This window comes from Crocodylus siamensis, chromosome 1 (assembly GCF_052110815.1).
Source record: "Crocodylus siamensis isolate JL-2025a chromosome 1, ASM5211081v1, whole genome shotgun sequence".
NCBI classification, from domain to species: domain Eukaryota; kingdom Metazoa; phylum Chordata; order Crocodylia; family Crocodylidae; genus Crocodylus; species Crocodylus siamensis.
Genome location: NC_143395.1, coordinates 339,088,153 through 339,114,114, shown reverse-complemented (window position 1 = coordinate 339,114,114; position 25,962 = coordinate 339,088,153). Strand labels below are relative to the sequence as shown.

General features: G+C 43.5%; 1 long non-coding RNA gene across 1 annotated transcript in view; it reads left to right on the top strand.

The window, feature by feature from the left end:
- The window catches only part of LOC149874884 (uncharacterized), a 119,563-nt gene that overhangs the window by 79,704 nt on the left and 13,897 nt on the right, over nt 1-25,962 (top strand). The window contains exons 2-3 of the long non-coding RNA XR_016439977.1: nt 11,274-11,361; nt 14,648-14,807. This is a non-coding gene — a long non-coding RNA (uncharacterized LOC149874884). The remainder of the gene's footprint in view (nt 1-11,273; nt 11,362-14,647; nt 14,808-25,962) is intronic.

Here is a 25,962-nt window from a genome sequence, read left to right as displayed (position 1 = left end):
ATGGTCTATTAAAAAAATCAGCATACTACTTAAAACTTTGAAATTAGTTTAATTAGATACAGTAGTTTAAGTGACAGTCTTTTAAAGAGATGAGTTGCTAAGTCCTGAAAATAACTACCTCTATTATCACTTCTTTGCTGAAGGTCTTTTTAAAGATATGGAAACTGAGGCAGAAATGTTAATGACTGCAAGGCCACTGGGGCAGTCACTGTCAACAGGGAACTCAGCAACTGCTGACTCGTGTCCAGCACTTAGACTTGTAAACTATGTAAACTTGTAAACTTGATACCTATATAAGGTATCCTCTTATTTTTTTATTCCGCGTTTCTTTTCTCTTCTCATTCATTTCTCTTTACCCCTTCTGTGTCTTCTCTTTTTGTATTTATCTAAAATATGCAGAAATATCTATAAACCATTTGGAATAACAATATTTGCAAGTTCTTTATACCCTTGCAGGAAGTTCCTGTACCTTGGCTACCAACTGATTTTTAGACTCCCCTTCTTATAACTAACTTTATTTTTTATAAATAAAAGATAGGCTCACACTGCCATCTTCACTCCAGATACAGCCTAAGTTGAGCTCATTTCCCCCCCTAAGATCACAATCAAAACATGCAGAAATCTGGCAAATTAGCTAGTTTTAAAATAGCTATGATTTTCTATTTTCAGCTGAGATTAGAAGTAGGAATGTTAAAGTTTTCAAGAAACTGCTATTCTGACAATAGTTTAGGTTTAGCTGATTTTGGTTTAGCTGATCCCAGGAAATACTTGAGACACACCCTTGTCAGAAAGGTGCTGCTCACAATGACCTCTCAATAGGTTCAGGGAGACACTCATTCAGCTTTCTGTAGCTAATCCAAACTTTTCAAGGTTTGCCATGAAAATATGTCTTTAAACATTCAGCTGCATTAGCTCCCAAATCTGAGGTTCATGTGACTTGGTAGCTCCATCACAGTTGATTGTAACATGTGATTTTACATACCTAACTCAAACGATCAGTAAACTAATGTGCAGCAAGGTGCCTGTGTTCCAACAGCTGGCATGTAATCAACTAAATTTGGATTTGAGGCTCTAACAGGATGTGCTTTAAAATCTGTCACAGGTCCAGCAACATATTCTTGTTCCTGGACTTTGCCCAAAATAGACAGCTTCTAGATGCTGTTGTCCAGATAAACCCTGGAAGCTACAGGTAGAGCAAAACATGTTGGGAAGGGGATATAAAAGCAGATATAACTCAGAACTGTAAGACCTGATGTACCACTGCTTTTTCCCTGTCCAGAAGTTTTCCGGCAGTCTTGAGGCAGAGGTAGTGTCTGCAGCAACTGCAGCAACTTCAGCAATTGCAGATGCTCCCCCTGTCTGAAGAAGGGTGTTTGCGCCCAAAAGGTTTCAAAGAAGAATTTTTCCAAGTGGTTCAGTTGATTTAATAAAAGATATCACATTTACCCAAAGAACCTTGTCTGCCTGTGGTACATCAATAGCAGCTAATATGGTAGTAGCTGGAAGTTTGTCAATGGAAGCAAGTTTCTTTATGAAATCTGGGGTATCTTTCAAATAACTGGAAGCTCCTACAGCATATAGGAACAGTATTGAGTCAACATAGCGAGAAACTCCTTCAGTGATGGTGCCATTTACAGAGACAGTGGAATATCCCTGTCTACCAGGGCTGTGGATCTTCGGTATGTAAAGAAAATGTGCTTTGCCTGGACTCCCAGGAGGTGGAAGCATGAGGTCTGATCTAGTGGTGCCTGGCTCTGCATGCAATCTGGTGTGCACAAGGCTAGGGCTAAATCTGTCTGGGGTCCAGGATATTGCCTGAACCATGACTGCCTGTGGATTGACTCATAGGGACCGCAGCCCAGAAAGATTGGGCACCACTGCCACAGACACACCACTAATGACCTCCAGTCCAACCCCTCCTGGAAAATGATGACCATCTCAAGGTAGCCACTGTGAACTAACCTGTTTTAGTTTGCTTGCTGACATCCCCCCAACTTCAAATGGTGTCTGTAACTCCTATTCTCACCAAGGCACCAGATCTTGCTCTGGAACTAGATGCCAGGTGCAATCCCTGATCAGCCCAGGACACATCATCATTGGACCAAATAACATGTATTATAACATGTAAAATTATTCACTTGCCCCTTTATCAATGTCACCTGCTCCTCTACTAACATCATATATTCCAGAAGCACCTTAGAAGGTCCCTTAGCTGTCTACTCTGGAGAGGTCCTATAATGTTTATGTGTATGAATAATGAACACTGATATGGCATCAATTCAGAAAGTCACACAAGCCTGTGGGAGAACACCTTAAGCACCCTGAGCATCCTACCTCTGACCTGAGCAGCTGTTCCTAGACAATGAAACCTTAAAACCAAACTTGAACATGCCATACAGCGATGTTGCTATGGTGCCATGCTTTAGTACTTCCTTTCAGCTGTGTGTGTGTGTGTGTGTGTGTGTGTGTGTGTGTGTGTGTGTGTGTGTGTGGTGCAGGGGGTTGTGGAGGGGAGGGGTGTGTGTGTGTGTAAAGCTGGCAGCACAGGGGCCAGTGGCTGTGCTCATGGGGATGAGGTGGCCAGGAGACATTGCCCAGGGGGAAGAGAGAGGGGGAGGTTGGGGTGGGGAGCCATGGCCAGGCTGCCTGGTGTGGCACGGGAGTCCCAGTCCAGGGCAGGAGATGCCACGGGCCTCCCCTCCCCTTCCCTCCTGCCCACCCCAGCATTGGACATGCTTTGCTACTGCCCTAATGAATTGGAATCGCTGCGCTTCAGCCTGGTCGGGACAGGGGCAGCTGGGGCCCCCTCCAGCAGGCCTGGAGGGGCAGAGGGATGCGGGTTAGGAGTGAGGGTCACTGGCAGGGCTGGGGGCTCTAGCTTGGGAGCGAGGGCACGGGAGGGGCAGGGGGATTGTAGGTCCAGAGTGTGAGGCACTGGTAGGGCTGGGGGCTGCAGGTTGGGACTGAAGGTCACCAGCATAGTCCAGGGAGCGAGGGAATGTGGGTTGGGAGTGAGTGGGGGCTGTGGTTTGGGGGTAAACTTTTCAAATTACTTTTCTGTCTGCTGGTTTTCCCACATGTTCCATCCACTTTATGTGTTGCAATACAGCTTTAAAAGATGTTATGAGAAGAGCTGATTAGGAGGTTTTGAGCAAGGCATTTTTTTCTTTGGTAAAGTCAGTTCATTGAAACTGGTGTGGGAACATACCATTCTTGGCGAAACTTTGATCAAGAAAGGTTTCTCAGCTCCAGGACAGAATTTCTGGTCAAAATCAGAGGAAGTCAGTAAACAGACATCTTATTTGACACAGACATGTTTCTCCTGGGGTTTGACCTGTATCAAAACAGACATGGCATAGTCATTTTTACACTTCACCCTTGCAAGCTGCATAGCTGCCCCTCTGCCAGATTAGAGCACACAGTCTGAATGGCTTGTCCTAGGAAAAAGTGCAATAACCTTACAAACATGCATGGCCATGTCTTGGGAAAACTGTTAGCACATTTTATCCCACATACTTCAAAGGACTTGAAATGGAACAGTGGACTTTGAGCTTTCTTCACTGACAAATGCAACATCTATTTACAGCCAAAGAAAGAAAGAGGGAGACAAAAAAATATAAATAAATGAGGAAACAATCACCCTATTGCAGACTACCCACAAGCTGACTTAGGGTACACACCTAGGACACAAGAGATCCAAGTTCATGTCACTATTCTGATTAATACTTGTGTGAGACACAAGGATTTCTTAAGGTGGTATCTTTTACTGGACCAACTATGTAGTTGGGATAAAGTTAGACAAACTTTTGAGTGCAAGATTTCTTCCTCAGGTCTCTGATCAGTTGGATTAAATTTAGACACATTTTTGAATGCATGACATTCTTCCTGAGGTCTCTCATCAATACAATCAGAGATATCACCCAATAAAAGATGTCATCCTAAGAAATCCTTGCCTCTTCCAAAATTTCTGAGCCATCACGGGTGCATCTACATGAGACATTTACCATGGAGTTGACTAAATAGCTCTGCAGTAAAATGTCACTGTCCAGACATGTGCTGCTATTAGGATGGAATAAACTAATTAACTGAACTGTAGGATAGCACTGCCAAACACAAGTACTATCTTAAGGCGGAGTTGTTTACTCCACCACAATGCATCTGTAGATGCTGACAGGGCTGACTACGGCACCAGGATGCTTCAGTGCAGGGGCCGTCTATGGGCTAGCCCTGCACTGAAGCACCCTTTTGCCCCAGCCAGTCCTTCTGCAGCATGTTGAGCTATGTTGGTGCAGCCCCAGGCTGGCAGACTGACCTCTGGGACTCTGCCAGTCACATCAATGTGTTGTGGTCCTGGGTGCTCATGTAAACACTATGCCGAAGAGATAAACTCAAGTGCAAACTGCACTGGAGTTTATTCAGTCAAAATAATCTCACATGTAGATGCACCCCATGGGTACAACACTACTCTTACATTAATAGTTAATATGTTACATTAATATTTCATAATCTCTAAGTGGAACCACTCCAACAGAAGACTTCCAGACAACCACCCACAAAGGAGAGTTTCCTTGTTGACTCTAGGATTCAGGAAAGTGACAGAGAATATACCCAAGGCTGGGTCTCACACTTTTCAACTGATTGCTCTACATCACCAGTGTATTGTCTACACTGAGGCTAAGACTTCCAGAGTGAGATTTTCTCTGAACCTCATCATTTCTTCAAATGTTAAGAAAGTTCTATAGGGTGGGAAACATTTGCTGTAAAAATATTCTTTGGATATGCACTTTTGTATTTTGCACACGGGAAACTATTGTGCCTAGTCAGTATCCATCTTTTTGCAGATATCTTGCCATCAGAGAAGTAGATCCTCTGAAGCTATTCCACTGGAAAGGTAATGCTACCTTTGAGATGGACTGATTTGTCATTGCCTTGCTACTAGTGTGGCCATGGCCATTCATATTCTAGCATGGAAAATATTTAAACATGGCTGAAAATGACTGGCAAGAATATGGTCCAATGTGATAATCAGGGATCCTGGTTTTCTCTGATTTACAAAATCCCCAGTTTTCAGTTAAACGAGTAACCCCAAATCCACATTTTTCCATGATTTTAATGAAACGCTATAATTTAAAGTTAAACTATCATTTAAATTGTGGAATTTTTTTTTTTAAATCAGAGAAAACCAGGATCCCCGGTGATAACAAATGACCTAAGTACTTAAAGTGAGTGCTAAACAGCTCCTTTCAGGAACTGCCTAACCATGAATGCATCTAGATTCCCTGGGCATTTGGGTTTTAAACTTAAAGTTTCCTGGATGCTTAGAACTCTGCTTCTACACATATCCAGCATTGCCCCAGACCTGGCAGAACTGAACAGCTTAGCATCTAGCTTATAGATCCCAACCAGACTTATTCTAATCAGAAATTAGAAATCCTTCACGTATCCTCCCAAGGGGTTCCTGGTTTTCCATGCTTGCTCTTCATATTCTGAATGCACAGGGACATAACTGGTTTATGTATAAAATTTAATTGTAGCCAGTTTCTTTTAGAACTCATCTGACTGTGGTGCTATGCCCTAATGCACGGGTCACATATCCAGGAAGTATAGCTAAATTAAATTTCCCTTTCAAGCTGAGAAAGCTCAGACTCATATTGCTGACCTCTTAGAAGCGTAGCCAAACCACATGCCATTCTAGCTGGAGGTATTCTTCATCCCTCTTGTTGAAGATGTGTCACGGTGCAGGAAACAATTCAAGGTCCAGTGAACAAGAGAGAACAAGAAATAAAGAGTAAGATTCTGTGTCCTAGGCTAATGCTTTGGACCTTCAATTGGTTATGATCCCTATTTCAAGAATTTTTTCTGTATCTTATATTAAAACATCATTTGACGATACGTAGATATGCTTGTGGAAGCAGTGACCAGATTCTAGGTCATCACCCTCCTTCTAGATGCTATTTACACTAGACTAAATGCTATGCTAAGCATTGATGTATGTTCTTTCTTACATCTCAATGCACTGATGTGGCAGAAGGCTGAAAATTGCCTCTTAAGAGGCTCTTTCAGAAGAGGCGTAAGCAGGGTAGCACAACAGACACCTGGATTTATACTTTTGTTTTCACTGGTTCCAAGCAACCGCCTCCATCAACCATTTTTGTGTTCTTTGGAACTCACCCTAAAAAGGAACAAAATATGGAATCGGCATGCAAGTTCCCAGCATGTACTTTCACAGCCTAAGGATGAAACTGAACAAACTAGACCAAACAGTGCATATCTAACTGCCAAATAGTGAATGCTGCAGAGCACATGATCACTTTATAATAAAATTATGAGGTATCACTGTCTTGCAGAGTACATAAGGGAACTTTCAATAAGCATAAAAAAACTGTTTGAATCTTGTGAAACATAGTAATGAACTTAGAAGTATTTTATAGAATGTGCCATGAGTCTATCAAAATAACAAATGTAAGGAAACTAGAGTTTTTCTGAAGCAATTGTAGGGTTATAAAGGATTCTACAAGTGTTCCGGGAAAGTGATGGAAGTGTTCCCAGAGATCCCTCTATGTGAGGAGATAAATGCTCTCTTCCCCAACCTAGCACCCTGGGCCTGCCCCAGCTACTCCGGTGGCACCTGCAACTGCTCTGGGGAAGGGAGGGGAGGGCAGTGGGTCCACTGCTGCTGCCTTCCCCTACCATTCTCCACTCCCAGGCAGCCCCTGTGCCAGTCCCCTTGCTCCCAGCAGTGCACTCTGTTGCAAGTGGGCAGGTGAGTTGATGCACAGATAGAGCCAGGCTTTGCATCCCAGCTCATCCCCTTCACAGTTCCCACATTCCCAGGGCTGACAGGAGGGGCTATGAGGGCAGTTGCTAGTGGATCAGACCCTGAAGCATTGGTGTCAGCAGCAGGGGCTGCCCTTGCCCCCTGAGGTACACAGCAGGAGATGGGACAGGAAAGACAGTGGAAAGAGCAGGGCACAGCAAGATGAGGTCTTGCTCTCCCTCTGGCTTAGTGGCACCAGCTAGATCAGTGATACTGTAGATTCCCATCCATATCTTGTTTGACTTTAGATCTATCTCAGTGATTTTTGAACTGGCAACAGTCAGACAAATTACAGGGTTATTTTTTAATGGTATATCTCAGCTCTGGTATGATTTCCTCTGGCAGTGGAATGGAATATATTGTTTGCACGTACACACACACACCTTTTTGAGTGTGCCAATGCTTTTAATCCAGAAAAAAAAGTGTACTTCAGGTATCAAAACTTTGGGAAACAGCCTTAGGGAAAAGAACTAATTTGGTATCTGTCACAGCTGAATGCACAATTTTATAGACCATGTGTTTTAAAATAGTGTTACCACCAACAAAAAGTTTGTGAATGTTTTGTCCAAATGAGGGAAAGTGAAACATGTAGACAAGGAAGCAGCAAGAGGAGAGAGGTGAGATCTGCAGTGTGGATGGCAGAATGCCACATAGGGTGCCAAATGAGACCAGCTTAGTTGTGGTGTTAAGGTCTGAAAGGAAACATGGTGTACAGGACTGCAGAGGAGGTTTCTCCCTATCATGGGTTAAGGTGAGAATGCCTGCTGTAGATTATTTATAGAATTGTGTTTAAAACAGACATATGGAACAACATGCTTTTTACAAGTAACTACCCTGGGGCCATATTCTGTCCTCAGCTATGCATGCAGAACATGTAATTGTGCATGCAGTTTGCAAGCTGGTAATAGTTAACTTGCAAATACACAACTTCAGGTTTGCACATGAAAAAGTGGTGGGTGTTCATTTTGAAAAATAAATCTGTGGGAATGGTGTAAAAATTTACTGGGCTAAAATCAAAATTAGGATGAAAATAAATTATAAATGAATTACTGCTGTGTGTCCTGTTTCATGTCCTTTTAATTAACCCTTTTGTAGGGACCCAATATCAACTTCAAGTAGCAATTTGGACACTGCTGGGCCTATTTCAAGATACACTTTCTTTAGGAAAAAGAAAAAAAAAAAAAGAAAACCAAAGAAACGTTGGAAGAATATAGACCAAAGCAATTGCTGTACGGCAACAGCAAATTTTGGCCCTTTTTCGGGCCAAAAACCCTTTCAAAGGAACAAAAACTTGTCCCTGTATTTTGGGGGCAGAAGGGAGATCATCTTCTTCCTTGGCATCATAGAATTAATCTTTGTTCTTATTGATCAGAATGGATGCTTTAGCACTTAGAGGATATTTACATTTCACAAATAATCCCTAAATTCCTCAAAGCCAGCCACCACCAGGAGCCTTGTCCCAATTGCTGAGGAAAGAATCCTCCAGAAATTTCCTTCCTGGGAAATCTGGGATTCCTCTAGCTAATGCTCTGTTTCTCTGTGATGCCTTCAGTATTGTGGGGCTGGTATTTTAGGTGCCCATCCCAGCTGTCAGGGATGGGTACAGTAAGGCTGTGGTCTCTACCTGCCTACCACCTTACCTGAGTAAACTGTTGGGGAAACCAGATAGTATCATCACTTCTAACCTCAGATGTTCTTCTCTTTCCCACCACATCTTGATGTATATTTTAACTATTGGGAGTTGAATGTAGGGTTGGTGATGATTCTGATGGGTTTCCTAGGAGTGCTTTATTTGTGGGGTTCCTCCCCACTTATCTTTACCACTTCCAGTTAACACATGATGGACTCAGGATCCTGCCACCGTTATGTGACTGATGGTCAGCCAGGGAATTACCGAATGAACTCTTAGGAGTTCACATAGAATCCTTTGGTTTTATAAGGCCATTTTAAAATTAAATAATTTATTGGTTCATATGTCCATCAGTTCTGCAAGATGGATAAACTTGAATCAATTTGTCGCAGACCAAGTGGGTTGATCCATCTGTGTCAATCCCTTCAGGATATCATAAAATAATCAGTCCTTCAGTTATACTATAGGTCCAAACCCCACCGACTTCTCAAGCAAACCAAAAAACCCCAATGGTTCCCTTAAGAGCATATCCAAGGATCCAAACAGAAAAGGAAAAAAAAATAAAATCAGACAGCTCCCCAACTTCCAGGTCACATTAATTGATAAGGGCACTGTGACAGGGGACCAGCTTAGGGCTGGGTCTCAATGTCAGCCTGCCCACCTTTTTAGGGGCAGTCTACCCTGTATCACTTGTCACAACTTAATGAATAACTGATGTAAGATGTAGGAGGCTGCCCATTTAGTGCCATGATGCCTAGGGCATTGTAAATGGCTCTGACCTTTGCTATACCATGTCTCATGCCTTGCAGATGCCATCAACTATGTGGCTTCTGCCCCACACTGGGCCCCCAAGTCTAGTGTTTGGACCCCACCTAGATCCCTCCTAATCAAGTGGACTCAATCCCCGCCATCATACTGGGCTGTCAGCTCTCTAGACCTCTTTTCCTTTTGGGAATGGCTCCCCTCTGGGACCTTTGGCCACACAGGCCCTAGCCCACCTCCAGGCCAGTTGGAACCTCAGGCCCCCCTGGCTCTGGGCATCCCTTGTAGTGGGCACTCTAGCCCTTTTGACTATCCTGGTCCTGGCCCCACCATTGACCAGTCAAGGGCTTTGTCTAGCCCAGGGGTGTCCAAACTTTTTGCATGTGGGGCTGGATCATGAACTTTTTATCACTCAGTGGGCCAGCGAGCCATATTCAAAGACCTCACAGGAAGTGGTATCACACCAGGAAGTGATGTCACATGACCTTTGACACCACTGAAGTTGCAGGAAGTGACAATTAAATGGGTCTGGAAATGTAGTTTAAAATCCAAATTAAAAACAATATAAAAGCAACAATGAAATAATAGCAAACACTTGATTCAAATAAACACTTTCACTTCTACTCATCTCTCAGTTAATGAAAGGAGTATAATGTAGGCTTGCCCTGGGACACCTGGGAGTACAGCACCAGGTAGAGGAAGCCATGGAGGAGCAGCCGGCTGTTGGCCTCCAGCACCAGCAGCGAGGAGGAGGAGGAAGGGGAGGGGGAGGGGGAGAAGCAGAGTCTCAGGACGCTGCGCAGCTTTACTGGGGATGAGGAGCCTGGTATTCACACATGGCCATGCATGTACAGTCCACCTCCCTCCTTGCCCTTGCCTCCCATGGAGGAGGAGGAGGAGGAGGAGGAGAAGAAAGGCACGAGTGTGACCTTATGCTTCCTCCTCACAAGTGCACGCATGTGTGTGGCACCCTTGTGTGGGCTCCTCAGTATCCCTCCTGCGGACGTAGCCCCACTGACAGCCGGGCAGCCACATTTCACGCTCACATGCTCATCCCTGCACCGGACCGCGCTGCCCTGCTCCGCACTGTCCCTTCCCCACTGACGCAGTGCAGACCACCCCCAGTGCGGGGCTTAAAGGAGCCATGTGATGGGCGTGGAGGGGGCAGGGGGGCACCTCAGCCCAGGCCCTGGGACCCACCTGGTGTGAGCTCACCTGCCCCAGCCTCCATGGATGCGGTCAGGGGAGCTGAGAGAGGGGCCCTGCTCCCCCCGGGGAGAGGGCCAGCAGTCACTGGGCAGCCAACTGCCTCGTAGTCCACATTTGCCGGTCACGTGCTGAGGAGCTGGGGGAGGGACAAGGGGTGGGAACAAAAGTAAACAGTGTTTACTTTTGTTTCCCGTCGTGGCACCTTGGGCCTCATAAAATAGCTTGGCAGGCCACATGGCAGCCTGCAGGCTGTATTTTGGACAAGCCAGGCCTAGGCTCTTATGCTGCTCACCCCCTCCTGCTTACATGAGTCCACCTCCTCAGGCTCCTGCCTGTTTCTACTACTGGGTTACTCACCAGGTTATGGGGGCTGGGGTGCCCCATCCTTGCCTTTCACTGGGGAGGCAACTGGTCTAGCATTTCCTGGGGACCACCCCACCACAGGCAGACCCACCAGACCATCCTACTCCAGCAGCGTGTAGTTTTATGTCATGCCCCAGGACCAGGAGCCTCCTGCCATCCCCATTTCTCCTGCCCTTACCTCCAAGATGTTGTAAGCAGCAGCTCCAGCTGGGTAGTATTCTTTCAGCTGCTTGCAGCAAACTACTGCCTCAGCCCTGAGGGTCTGGGTTTAAAATGGAGGCTGCTCAGCCCCCTCCTCCTATCCTAGGTCTCTCCTGCAGTCATGTGATAGGCTTGTTACACTAGCTCACATCTGCTGGCTGTCCTATTGCCTACTCTGGCCCTTAAAGTGGCAGGCACCAAAGATGCTCTGCCACAGCATCTTGAAGCTGCATCCATAATTGGTGCAGGTTAACTAAGCTGGATTCATGCCCTTCTTTTCCTCCCCAAAAGGTCAGAATGACTGGTAGGACAGGAGCACACGCTGTGGAAACATGGTAGCATGCACCCTGCTCTGGTCAGGCTTCCCTCTGGTCCTGTGGTAAGTACTTCTTGTTCAAATTTCCCAGGGCTTTTCTCACACCCTGCTCTTTTCCCCTCACACCAATAATAGCCTCTTTTGCCTGTATTTAAGAATGCAATTGTTCTTGCCTTACAGTAACAGAGTAGACACAGACAGAAGTGCAGCTCCTGGGTCTAACTCATAGTGACTCAGAGAAATTGCTATGAGTTAGGCTGATCCCTTCAATCCAATAAATGTTAGCTGTTGAATTGGAAGAGTGGAGGATTGGCTCCAAACCCAATCCAGTAAGAGAGGCTGAATCTCCCCATGGCTCTGTCCCTTCCCCACCCCTCCCAGTCCTGTTGTTGTCTCTAGATGGGAGGGGGGAAAAAACAGGGGAGGGAAGTCTTGTGGTGTTTTCTCAGACCCACTGGAGTGTGGGTGTGGGTAGATTGGAGCCCCCCAAATGAGGTGCTCTAGTCCACTGCCTCCCCCACTCCAGCAGCATTTAGAAAACCCCAGACAGGACCTTTCTCCCCTGCCTTTTCCCCTCCCATCCAGAGACAGAAGCTGCAGCTCACTGTGCTGCAGCTGGAGCAGACAGAAATTAATTAAGTCTTAGGTAGGCACTTAGGAGAAGCTTCATTTGAACCCTCATACAATAAGGGTTAATTCTGGCATGATCAGAGGGCTTTGCAACCGTGCTTAGGCACAGCTTTAGAGTGATTTCAAGGGGTCTATCATGTGACAAATGTCTTTTCTGTCTGCACCCAATGACATGAGATGCTTAGCATTTTTGCCTACTCCTTTTTCCTTAAAAATGCTGCCTTCAATTCTTTTGATTAAACCGTGTAAAAATCATAAAGATACATAGACAGTAGGGCTATGCAAAGCTTCGGTCGCTAGTTTGATCTGGTGGAGATTTGGCTCAATTTGGTGGCTGAATCTCTTAACTGAATCAGAAGACCTCGTAATCTCTCTGAATCAAATTAGAACCATCCGAATCAATTCGGAAAGATTCAGAGAGCTTCAATGATGTAGACACAGACACAGCTTTAAAAGGTTTTCTACAAACCTCAAGGTACCAGACGGCTTGTGAATACTGAGATGCTTGGGTGGATGGAGCGTCCCATGGGAGTGCAGGGGCATCCCCAGCATGCTTGGCGGCAGACCTGGAACTGGACCAGAAGCACTTCTGGTCCACTTCTGGATCCACTGCTGAGTGTCTGGGGGACCCACCTACCAGCTCGGCAACTGGTGCCTCCTCGGTATTGAGGGGACACCTGCGGTCCCCCCACAGAAGATTGTCGAGCCGAGGGGATGTGGAGGAGGGGGGCAGTCCCTCACGTGCTCGGCCGAGAGCCTGGAAGTGGACTGGGAGTACTTCCAGTCGACTTCTGGGTTTGCCACTGTGCATGAGGGCCCCCCACCTTGCACTCCTGTGGGATGCTCCATCTGCCCCAGCACTGCAGCGCTCATGAGCCACGCCTGGTACCTCGAGGTATGTAGAAAAAACATTTAAAGCTGTGTCTGTGGCCAAATCGATGATTCTCTGAATCAGCATCAAATCTTCAGATTTGGATTTGGCCAAATTGAATTGGGACAGTGAGCCAAATCAACAAATCAAATCACTGTCCTCAATTCAGGCCGAATCTGAATCGACTATGGGCCATTTTGCACACCCCTAATAGACAACATAACATAATCCATATAGTGATAACAGCAACATAAATTAATACAGCATAACACTGGCTTTTCAATGCAACCACACACTGTATCAGTAAAACAAACACATGAAAACATGCACAACGCTCAGAAACACTGCAAAATATTGTGGAGTTCAAAACAGGGGCCTTAAATTGTATTTCTCTCTACACCACTGATTTTTTAAATTTCCTCTTAGTTTGGTTTCTGGTGAAGCCACATGCCATCAGGTTAACACTGCGGATGCTAACAAATACATCTTTGAGTTAAGAATACTAGCAGAATATATACTAAAGGATTAGACAATGTCTTCTTGCTGTGTATTCTTAAGCTTTGGTTTCCATAAAAGCAAAACAGAAATGAAACCCTGCATTCTTAGGTCAGTTATCACTAGAGAAAGATGTACCCTGAACACAGCAAAATTTCTGCTCTTATTGTGTTTCTCAAATTGTTTTATCAACAAGGAGTGCACTGTCATGGCTCTCTTAAGAACACACTGAAATATAGAAGAAAACAAGCTTTTAATAACAACAGCACTCTTATTAAACAATTAATGAGCAACTGCCATTTCATTTAAGGCTGGCTGCTGGACCAGAGACTAGTCACTCACAAATACATACTTAGAGATATATATAAACAAGTGTTTCCGCATTCTGCTTTTAGTTATGGGAATGTAACTAAAAGTGGGAATTTCGTTAGCCAATATCCACATCCACTTTCACATCTTACCCATGCCTGTTGTCCTGCTATGATCTAAATTTTACTTTGCAATTTTAATGAATGCCTAAGAATGCTACTTTTATTTTTAAGTATTCCTTGTATACTTCTACGATGTCTTTTCCGGCAGAACAGCAATAATAGATAATAATAATAACAACAACAAAAATAAGAGGTAAAACAGAAGTATGCTCCTATTGTAAAGAAACATAACTTTTGAACAATTATTCCTCTATTGCAACCATAATTTTATTAATTCTTTGAAGTGCCAGGATAGAGATCCCAATTAGGTGCCTAATTTCAGTATAGAAACAGCATATTCTATAGGAAGTAACTTCAGAGATAACTTTGAAAACAGTAGATACAGTTGACTAAATCTTGCAGCACATTCCATCTTAGATGCATTAACTCTGAGAACTCAAAACATCTCTAAATCCAATTTAACCGACATACTGAACTTGGAATGTAGCTGCTTAGCTTATATCTACAATGTACTGGTGAATTTGTTCCATCATATAACCTCATTCAAAATATAGTAAAAGTTGTGTAACCCCTCCTCCTGTGTTAGGGGACTGATTTTTGTCAACATAAGGAATAATATTTGAAGCAATTGTAAAGTGGCAATTTGGGGATGCATTTACAGGTATACTCTGTCTACCTGTCTATTTTTAGCTTTTCTAGACATGCAAAATATCAGTAACTGGCTAAGTAACTACAGGCAGTCCTTGACTTAAGATGTTTTGAGTTGCAATGAACAGCACTTATAATGTTTTTAAATTGACACCCTGTTTTGATTTTCTGATGTCAGTTTTGAGTTTATGATGCTTGCCAATGAACAAGTTTGATGCACTGCCCATCTTTCTGAAGAACATTTGTCCTAACTTCTTTGAACACTTTCTTTAAGAAAGCAGATAAGACTCCAGAAAAATCTGCAGCCAAGACTCCTGAGAAGACTCCAATGAAGGCAACAGCCCTAGACTTTAGGAGGGCTGACTTCAACAAGCTAAGGAGGATCGTTGGGGAAGCGCTGAGGACCCAGAGGGGAAGGGAATCGGATGTCGAAGGTGAGTGGTTGCTCCTTAAGGAGACGATCCTCCATGCCCAAAGGGAGGTAATCCCAACAAGGGTCAAAGGGAGCAGGAGGGCACATAAACCCCCATGGCTCACTAAGAGCATCCGGGAATGTCTCCTTGCTAAAAGGGAGGCATATACCCAATGGAGAGATGGGGTCATCGCCAAGAAGGACTATGTTACAGTCGCCCGAGGATGTAGGGGGGCAGTCAGGAGGGCCAAGGCAGAGTTGGAGATAGGACTAGCTTCCCGGATTAAGGACAATAAGAAGTCCTTCTTCAAATACATAGGGGGTAAAAAGAGGGTCCCGGGTAATGTGGGGCCCCTGCAGGACACAATGGGCAACTTAGTCATCACGCCAGATGACAAAGCTAACATATTTAACGATTTCTTTGCCTCTGTCTTCCTAAGTAGGGACCAGTTCAGCCACCTCCCTGCTGGGCCCCCCTCGGGCCCCGAGAGAGACACGCCTGGGCCAAGGGTTAGCGAGGAGTTAGTTAGGGTACTTCTGGAGAGGCTGGACGTGTTCAAGTCCGCTGGTCCGGACGATCTTCACCCTAGGGTTCTACAGGAACTGGCCGAGGTCATTGCGGGACCCCTGGCGCGGCTCTATGAGCACTCGTGGTGCTCTGGCGAGGTGCCGGAGGACTGGAAGAGGGCCAATGTGGTCCCTATCTTCAAAAAGGGAAAAAAAGAGGACCCGGGAAATTACAGGCCAGTTAGTCTTACCTCAATCCCGGGTAAGCTCTTTGAAAAAATTATCCTGGCACACATCCAGGAGGGCCTTGCGGGGGAATGCATGCTCAGGGGCAACCAACATGGGTTCATCAGTGGCAGGTCTTGTCAGACCAACCTGGTGGCCTTTTACGATCAGGTCACCAAATCATTAGACGCAGGGGTTGCTGTGGATGTAGTCTTTTTGGACTTCCGGAAGGCTTTCGACACTGTCTCTCACCCTGTCCTCATCAAAAAGCTGGGAGACTGTGGTGTCGATGCCCACACGGTCAAATGGGTCGCCAACTGGTTGGAGGGCCGCACCCAGAGGGTGGTAGTGGATGGGTTCTTCTCGACCTGGAAGGATGTGGGCAGTGGGGTTCTGCAGGGCTCGGTCCTCGGGCCCGCACTGTTCAACATCTTCATCAGTGACTTGGATGAGGGGGTAGAAAGCACCCTGTTCAAGTTTGCTGATGACACTAAGATGTGGGGGGATGTGGGCGCACTAGAAGGGTGCAATAGGCTACAAGCTGACCTTGACAGGTTGCAACGGTGGGCGGATGAGAATAGGATGGGGTTTAACACTGATAAGTGCAAGGTGTTGCACATGGGGAGGAAGAACCGGCACCACACTTACAGGTTGGGGAACTCCCCTCTTGCCAGCACGGAGACGGAAAAGGATCTTGGAGTCGTCATTGACTCCACGATGAACATGGGCCGGCAGTGTGGGGAGGCAGTCAAGAAGGCCAATCGTACCCTGTCATGCATCCACAGATGCATCTCGAGCAGGTCCAGGGAGGTGATCCTCCCCCTCTATGCGGCACTGGTCAGGCCGCAGCTGGAGTACTGCGTCCAGTTCTGGGCGCCACACTTCAAGAGGGACGTGGACAATATGGAAAGAGTTCAGAGGAGGGCCACTCGTATGATCAGGGGTCAGCAGGGCAGGCCTTATGAGGAGAGGCTACGGGACCTGAACCTGTTTAGCCTCCACAAGAGAAGGTTAAGGGGGGACCTTGTGGCCTGCTACAAACTGGTCAGGGGGGATCAGCAGGTATTGGGGGAGTCCCTGTTCCCCCGTGCGCTGCCAGGAGTGACCAGGAATAACGGTCACAAACTGGCGGAGGGTAAGTTTAGATTAGATATTAGGAGGCGCTACTTCACAGTCAGGGCGGCTAGGGCCTGGAACCAGCTTCCAGGGGAAGTGGTGCAGGCTCCTAGCCTGGGGATTTTTAAAAGGAAGTTAGATGAGCACCTTGCCGGGGTCATCTGACCCCGGTGCTCTTTCCTGCTAAGGCAGGGGGTCGGACTAGATGATCTACCTAGGTCCCTTCCGGCTCTAGCTACTATGAAACTATAAACTAAGAGCCCTTCAAAAAGTGCAACCAAGAGCCCTTCAAAAAGTCCAGCGAAGTCACCTCAAAGAAGTCCTTCCAAATCAATATGATTGCTATTTACAATATAAGTACATTAATGTGGCTATATTACTCATCTATAACTGATTGAGTACAAAATTCTGGGTTATTTTTGGTGAAAATAGGGTTTTGGGCATTGGTTCAGGAACCAATCCCCCATTTATAACATTTTTCCTATGGGAAAATTGGTTCCTAGTTACGACATTTCGACTTAAGACGCAGTTTTCAGGAACCAGTTGTGTCATAAGTCTGAGAGCTGCCTGTATATTAATTTCAGCTGATTTGCAAAACTTGAAGTGATAAAGGCTGTCAGAGCATGCTAATAAATATGCTTCCCCCTTTTAAATAATTGATGATTTATCAATCCTGCATGGGAGTACAAAGTCTGCTGCGTACTAATTTCTATATAATATAATAAATAATAATGTCAAATTTATTAATGGTCAACAAAGTATAAATTAAAATTAATTGATATTAGGATGCTGGACATATGTGGCTGTTGAGATCACCAAGTAGGTTGAGTAACAGTCATTAAGTACAACATATACTAGATAGTTTTAATAAATAAAGTGAACTGCACTGGGAACAGGTCCAGAAACTACCTGCTTACATTACATTAGCAAAGCCAGTGCAGTCTAAATGATGACCTGATATCAGGAAAGAATACAATATTTTACTCAGCATATATGCTCAAGTATTTTTGACATATCCTATAAAAGGCTTCACTTAGTCACACTATCCTGAATTGGGTGATGCAGGGACACTGTCATCCTTGTCTGAAAATGCCTTGGATAGTCAATTGGCTTTGACATACTTGACAAAAAGATAAGTGTGCACAAATCTTTCATCCATTTCCAATTATTTTAGAAAATGAAATACATGTGTGGTGTCATCCAATGAGTTACTAATGGCTAGATTCTCAGCTGCATACTTATCAACACACACTGTCAGCTCCCTCCCCTCTTAAGATCATCCTTCACTGAGTTCTGAGCATTGTTGGTTACAAAAAAAGTCATCACTAATGGAATATCATAGATCCATATATCACATTTTTTTATTTTCTGCAGAATATTTAGAGAAGCATGGCTTTTGTGTAAAGCTTCAGTAGATGTATGGAGTCCTCTGAGACCATGTCAGGTGCTAGAACTCTGTATAGAAAATCAGAGCTAGTCTTCTGATTCTGTCTGGCAGCGAGGCAAGTTAATTTATTGTAGCTCCAATTCAGTAGATTGGGGATTCCTTCTAATGCAAAAGCTAGGGGTAGGAAGGTTGTGGGAGCCAAGTTCAAGTTGTAATGCATTTTTTGACATTCACAACAATATTGTGTACCCATACCTAGACCATATCTAGGGCTTGTGAATCTTGGCTGGAGCAGGGTGAGAATGTTGCCTGACTACAAGCTCATGTGTTCACCTGTGTCACATGGTTCCATTCGTGTCCACATCCTGTCAAACCCATGTATATATGACTTGTGCTGATACCAGTGAAAATACTGCTTTGTTGTATTTGCTTTGGCCACTGTTGTCTCTATTGCTATCACAGGTGGCAATACTGTATGTCTAAGAATGTTGTTATTAAATCTTCCATCAGGGAAAAAGGCTGAGCTTTTAAAGCTGAGACTCTAGACAGGAGGGTTAAGATTAATTGGTGTCTCTGTACTCTGCCTGTGCTTCTGTGGGACTCTGCCTTAATAAAGAGTACTTGTATATATAAGGATCACAGGAACATGCTCTGACTAATTCTTAGCTATTTCCGATTTACCTCTCCGCTTGTACCCCAAACTAAAATAACCCCATGCTCTGTGATTTTGACTTGAGGCTTAAATTTACTTAAAGAAGTGTTTTGCAATCTCTTTGATTTCTGCTTGTTTGATACCTCTATAGATAATAACAATTAACATTTGTATTCACCAAACATTATTCAACCGGCTATACTCGTAAGCAAAACATATATTGTATCTCTGGCTTTATCTTTCAAACAAAAAAAGAAACAAATATCCCAAAACAGATTCAATGTTAAAGAGGAGCATGGGTTAAAATGCACAACTAAGCAGAGCCGTTTTTTTGGTCTTCACTGATGAATCATTACCGCACCTTCAGACTTTTTCAAAGGTAGCAGTGCTGTTTTAACAAGAATTAATTACTATTACTGTTCATAAAATGTCACTACGCAGACAGCCATTGTTAGATGGTCTTGTAAAGTACAACAACTGCCCAAGGGTATGTGCAGATATTACACTTAGATCAACTGAACTAGGGTTAAGTTGATCTAAGTGCCAAACTGTACATACATTTTGGGAGTTTAAATTGAGCAAAAAATGGCCAGCCTGATTTAACTTAGTTCACCTGAGGAGAACTCTCAAGGGAAGCCACAAGTGACAGTACTGTCTGCACGTCTTAGGGCTAGCTTTGCCTGTAAACATGGTATTATTAGTTGTTTTCTACCCTTTCACATGGGAATGATGTATCATTACTTAGAGGTTTTATAATTTGTGTTTAGGCAAACTGTCTCAACAAGCTATAAACAAAACAGGGAACGAAGAGCCGCAGTCCACAATTTCAACCAGATCAGATCTGTGCTGCATGTCAATAGCTTTCTATGCTATGTTTCTGTAAGTTTGTTTCTTTTTCCTAATGCAAATAAGATAATTCATTTGTAACAGGAAGGTAAAGGGAAAATTGCTGTCTCATTTCTCAAAAGCGGAGTTTTGCTGGATAAACCAGTTACATTCAAGTAAGTTGTAAAAAATGGTTAAACTTTATTCCTGAGAGAGCTGGGTGGAGCAGGACCAAGATTCAGAGTATAAACAGGGTTTATTATTGCTGGTGTTAGCACACCATAACCGCCATTGGGTCAAATTCAGAAATGAGATGCGAAAAGGTGCATGTCAGGCACTTATACGTTAATTTATTTTTAGGTGTAAAACCAAAAGGAACTTCAGAATTCACAAAATAAGGGATCAATCATACATAATAGCTTAAGTAAGGGGAAGGTGTGAATATGGCACTAGCTCCAGGGACCAACTTAGTGGGGAAGGGGAGTACAAAAAATGCCACATGCACCACTGCTGCCCATGGAGTAGAACTGCTCAGCTATGCCTGTTTCTATAGATTCCTATTTACATGAATAGCCCTTTTGATACCAGTGGGTGCCTCTACAAGTGCAATTAATTTGAAGCAATAAACTTTGGAGCAGTTTGATCCAGGCTAAACTACTCCCAGGTGCAGCATCTACATGTACGCCTGGGACAGCAGCTAGTTGAGCCAGGGGAAAGCAATTCATACCAGGGCTGGAGGCATGGGGGTGGGGGAGGTTCAGCTCCAAGCTCCAGGTGGTGGCATTGGGCAGTGGAGGGTCTGCCTGTGGCACAAGGGTGCTGAAATTGCAGAGCCATGTGGCTAGGTGGCAGGCAGGAGTCTGGCCCCCCTGGCGGCTGGGCTGACTGGCTGCAATTTTCACCCATGGTCAGCATCTGCACGTACATTTAATCACAGTTAATTACCTTGCCAGAAGATAGTAGTCCCTGACTGTACTATCTTATGGCACCAGTAAACAGGGTAATGTGGACTAATACCATTGCATGTGTAGACAGTGATGCTTTGTTCCACAGCTAATCAGTCTACTCTGTAGTTAAACGCACATGTAGATATGGCCAGCGGGTCTGTTCAGGGATGTAATATTTACTAACAAGGGCAAAGGTTTGCAGCATCAAGCCTCAAATATAGTGTCAGCCCACATAGAGAGAATGGGTCCTAGTACAACACCCAAGGATAAACAGGTTAGGTTGACCTGTGGTGTGTCAATATAGCTATACTGCTTTTAGTACCCATGCTAGCTTATTCAGTGCCCTGTAGACATGCACCAATCCCTTGACACTAGAAACTGGGGTTTTAAGAAAAAACACCAACTATCTCAAGAGGTTTGACAAGACTTTATCCCTACTATGCACAGGGACATTTTACATTGGTTTGAACCTGGGCTGTTACCCAGTCAGTAGATGCAGCTACACATCACCCTGCATTGCTGTAGCAATGTGCTACATTGCCATAGGGCATTGCTATGTGGCACAGAGTGATGTGCGTCTACATGTGACTGACAGCTACTTCGCCATAGCAACATGCTCCCCTGTTTTAGCATATCACTAGAGCCAAGTAGCAGCAAAAACTAACTGCCCGCCATGTGCGTGGTGCAACACAGGCGATTACTGCTCTGTGCTTTAGTACTTACAAAAGGAAATACTAAAGCATGGCAAAGTAACAACATTTGCATCAGGTGACATGTAGATGTGTCCAATATGTTCCACTCTACAGAATGGTGCTTTCCCAGTATAAACCAAAACACTGGGAATCTTTTTGTTCCCCTCAGTCTCCCAGTACTTTGCTTGTGCCAATGCAGCTCCATACCACCCCCAATTTAGGACTGTCCTTAAAGGCACAATCAAGCCCATAGAGAAGGAACACAGGAAACCTTTATTTTTCTACAGGACTGACATAGTGCAGGCAGCCTCTATACAATAATGTCCCATTTATTGGCCTTTTCAGTTAGTTACCTCCTCCTGACTTGGTGAAACCAGAGGTCATTTATCTGCATGGTAACTCTGAGCTCTGAAGCAACCTTAAGAAGCTAACAATTATTCATTGTTTCCCCACTATTTATCATGGTGCTGGGTTATGAACTCCTCTAGTGTTCTGAGAGAGAGAGAGATTGTCTAGAGGAATTGCCTCCCCTCTTACTCACAGTCACATAGACCAGCTTTCTTCCCATCTGTAGCTCCATAATATGTCTGTGAGAGCTAGGGCAATTGCTTGCCTGGAAAGGTGATTTAAGAAAAGTATTTACTGTGTCTTCCACTTTCTTCTAAAGTCATTTAGGAGCTGGAGACCATGAGGAGGCAACAACATGTGACACATCACCAGCACAGGGAAAGCTCACTATATAGTATCTCATATAGTACAGAAGACCATATAAGACCAGGATCTGGGAGAACAGTTGTTCACCAGGGCTCCCCAAGGGATGACAAGGTTTAATGGCCACAAACTTCTGGAAGGCCAATTTAGATTGGAAAAATTTCTTTACGGTCTGAGCGTTCAGGGTCTGGAATAGACTCCCCCCACAGTCAGTGCAAGCACCTACTCTGGACTCTTTCAAAAAGTGCTTATCTCGCTGGGATCATTTGACCCCAGCAGACTTTCTGCCTAAGGCAGCGGGGCTAGACTCAATGATCTTGTGAGGTCCCTTCCAGCCCCTAATGTCTATGACCACATGGAAATTTTTAAGGGTCTTCCTCTGAAATAATCTCTGAGGGAAGTAAGTAGAAGGACTGCCTACTCTCCCTTGGGTTTTCTGAGGGAAGAGGTGATTTAACTCTCACTCACCAGGGGATTGTTCTCTGTTATACTGCAGTGTTCCTGCATCCTAAAACATTGTGTTCAGACTGAACATTATCTGGATGTGACATATCTTATTCATTAGCGGTATTATGTCAGTCTTTGTTCTGGTGATTTCTAACAATAACAGCTTTGATGGGTATTAGCTGAGTCAGGATTTTTTCTGTTAGGTTCTTCACCTGCTAGAAACTAGAATCCTTAAAATATGTCAGGATAATAAACCCAGAACTCTATGCAAAGTAAACTGATTGTAAATGTATTTGTTTGACTCATACATTAAATTAATTGTATTTTTTTTTTGTTATATTTGTAATTTTTCCCTTCCAAGTCATGCCCTGGAACAAGTCTTTGTGCTGTTTAACCCCTGTTTTCCAGGAATAAAGCGGCTACAGTCTAAGAAGTATGACATACAGTACCTGGAACTCACTTCATGGAAAATGCAGTTGTGCAAATCCTCTTTCCGTTTATTTTGCTCCAGGAATTATTCTTGCTTTTGTTAGTGTCTGGGGGCCAGAGGGGCTGAAATGCATTTTGCAGAATTCCACTGAGCTTTGGACAAGTGTACTGAGTTCCTCTAACAACCTTTTTGTAGCCAGATCTTGGAGTCCTTTTCTGAAATGCAGTGGTAGAGAAATTGCATTCAAATAAATCTTAGGTGGTCAATAGCTGGATCCTGAAAAATTGTAAATTACTACTCTGGCCCCAATTCAGTAAGTGTGTAACTTTAAGAACATGAGTGGTTCTTTAATTATGCTAATATTAACACAGACACTTTGCTGAATTGGGATCACACTAATTGAGAACTCAGTACCTAACTGGATGAAGCCCAGGATTTGTGGGTAGTGCAATCAATGGACCCTCAATGATTTACACATGCTGAAGATTTACAATTACATTTACATGGCATCAGGATCTTCTTTCTAAATTTGGTATGATGATTCTGGCTGTCTGGTTCTGATCAGGTTACTTTAATTCTTATGGAAAGGCATATTGCACATCAACTGTAAGTTCTGCACAGTTGTAAGGACAGCTATATTGACTTGATTTCCCTTTCATTAGTATTAGTCCACTGACTTCACTGATGCTACTGTGAGTGTACATCAGTATAACTTAGTGGAGAATTGGGCCCGTGCTGCTATTACTGAATAGTTTTGTGTTTTTTTAAACAGTGAATGAGCAGTTACTATGAGTGAAATTAAAAAGAAGGACAATCAATTTAATAGCCTCAGCTGGGCTTCAGGTGAAAACTAATTCCAATTTCAGTTCTGTTTAACCAATGGTATGAACCATTAATTATTATTTGGCAGAAAGCCAGGAATAAGTTGACCCAGAGATTAAAATAAATTTTTCTGGGCTCTGCCTTTGTTCGATGATCATACGACAAGATGAAATTTCACAGTCTACTTTCTTGAATTAGTCTATGCTTGTAGAGTTTTCTTATTTTTATAAATATTTATCTCATTTTAAAAGTAAAAATATAGGGCCAAATTGTGCTTTCAAATTAATGGAAGAGAGTAGAGTCTGAAATTAGCAGCTATATAGTTATTTACCTCCAGGTTGTTCTATTTGGTTGCTGAAACTATACACATCTATGACAGCTTTAAAGTGAATACTTCATAAGAACTGATCTCCATGTAAACGAAACCGAAGGAATTTTTCAATATATATGTCTCCCATGGGAAGCGCATAAACATATGCTATAACAGAAGCAAAGAGCTGCATCATAGTCTGATGCCAGATTTATACTAGTGTAACTTCAATTATTTTGAATTTTACATCAATGTAAGATTAGAGTTAGGTTCACTGTGTGAAAATATTAGAGCACAATATTTTTATATCTGGGAATTTATTAATATATGTATAGACTAAGATCGTGTATACAATGTTGCCCACTGGGCCTGTGAAAAATTAAAAAGGGAGTATTTTACTAACTGAAGTGTTCACTTCTAATTCATTGGAACATCTTAAAAAACCTTTTTCTATTTCAGCTAAATCAGAATTTGGCTTAGTCATTTTAAGGTTGTTCTTGAAAAATAATGCATGAGATCTACGTAGCTGGCTAATTGTTATGATAGTCCTGTGCACTAGTTGATTTATTTCTTTTATCAATTAATGGGGCAGAACTTGAGATAAAACATTAGAATAATTTATCTCAGCTACTATGCCTTTTTGCTTTTCAAAAGAAAAAAACCATAATTCCCAGAGAGAATCACAATGTTATACACTTTTTCTACAGTCCTCAACATCATTCTTAAACTGTGCTTTCTTTTCTGACCAGCAGCCAGAAATACACTCAAAAACTAGACAAATAGTGTAACAGGAAGCATTGCTCATCCTGAGGTGCTTTACAGAAGGAAAACTAATGTGCACACTATTTACATTCTGGGATCTGTGACGCTAAATCATTCAACCCCGGGTTGCACCTGAAGAACAAGTTTATATTTAATGTGATATCATTACAAATCTCAAGCCAAATTCTATTCTCTAACACACAAGAACTGTGCCAAATCAATTCAATTGAAATTGTGGAGCATAGCTAAGAGTAAAACCTGGCACCAAGCTTGAACACCTGGTTCCTTGCTTTTAACAACTATCCCGACAAAATTTGGCTGCATCTGGGCAGCAGTACAGTGTCAGCCCCTCCGCATAATCCTGCTCTGCATTTGTTTTGTGATCTTGCAAATATCCCATTCCTTTGATTTCTAACCCTACAGAAGAAATTGCTCAATGGCTACCAACTAAAATAGCTCAACACTTTTAGAGAGAGTGAAAGGAGTGCAGACAACAGAGGCTGCTATCAGTTGGAGAGGGGTGTAGAAATAAACAAGTCACTTTAGAAATATAATGAATCTCACATGGTAGGTAGCAGAAATGTCTCTTTATCTTTTTACCTGTCAGTTACAGTCTCCTGGCACTTAAGTTTCTCTCTTTTTGTCCATAGTCATGCCTGGCTTGAGGATTAATTTTTCAATTCATTAAGATATTTAAACATACAGCATGTGTAGCTTTATGCATGTGAGTACTTATTGAAATAAGTCATGAGAATGGCCTGATGCTTTGACTCATTCATCACATGAAGGACTTATCTGTATTCCTTGTGCAGCTGATATTTCTACTGAAGGGAACAGTGAACAGTGAACAGGAGGTCTTATATTTTGGGGCATGCATTGAGCATGATCAGATGAACATGTATGTGCAGTTTGTGGCGCTGCAAACTGCAGGTGGTGAATGTGCAACAGGTAAAACTGTTAGAGACAGCCCAGGTGCTGGCCCCAGCCTCTCCTACCACACCTGGGACAATTTGGCATGCCCCAGAATGTGTGTGCAGGGGTGTGCCCTGGGGCACAAAGCAGCTGCACAAGTACGTGCTGCTGTTATTTGTGCTGCAGCAAATGCATGCTCCTGCATGTGGGGACACGTCCAGTGTAGCTATACTGTCTTGTATTATCTGTACTAATATATTGCTTGATATGATCTAAGTTTTAAAAATATATTGGGAGAATTCATATGAAAGACAGTTTACTAATATGCAATGTATTTATGAAACTGATCTACATCACTCTAAGCCTCTACAAACACTGTGGAATTGTAGGGAAGAAAACTATTGTGAGCAAGACCTGTAAAAATGTAGGGGT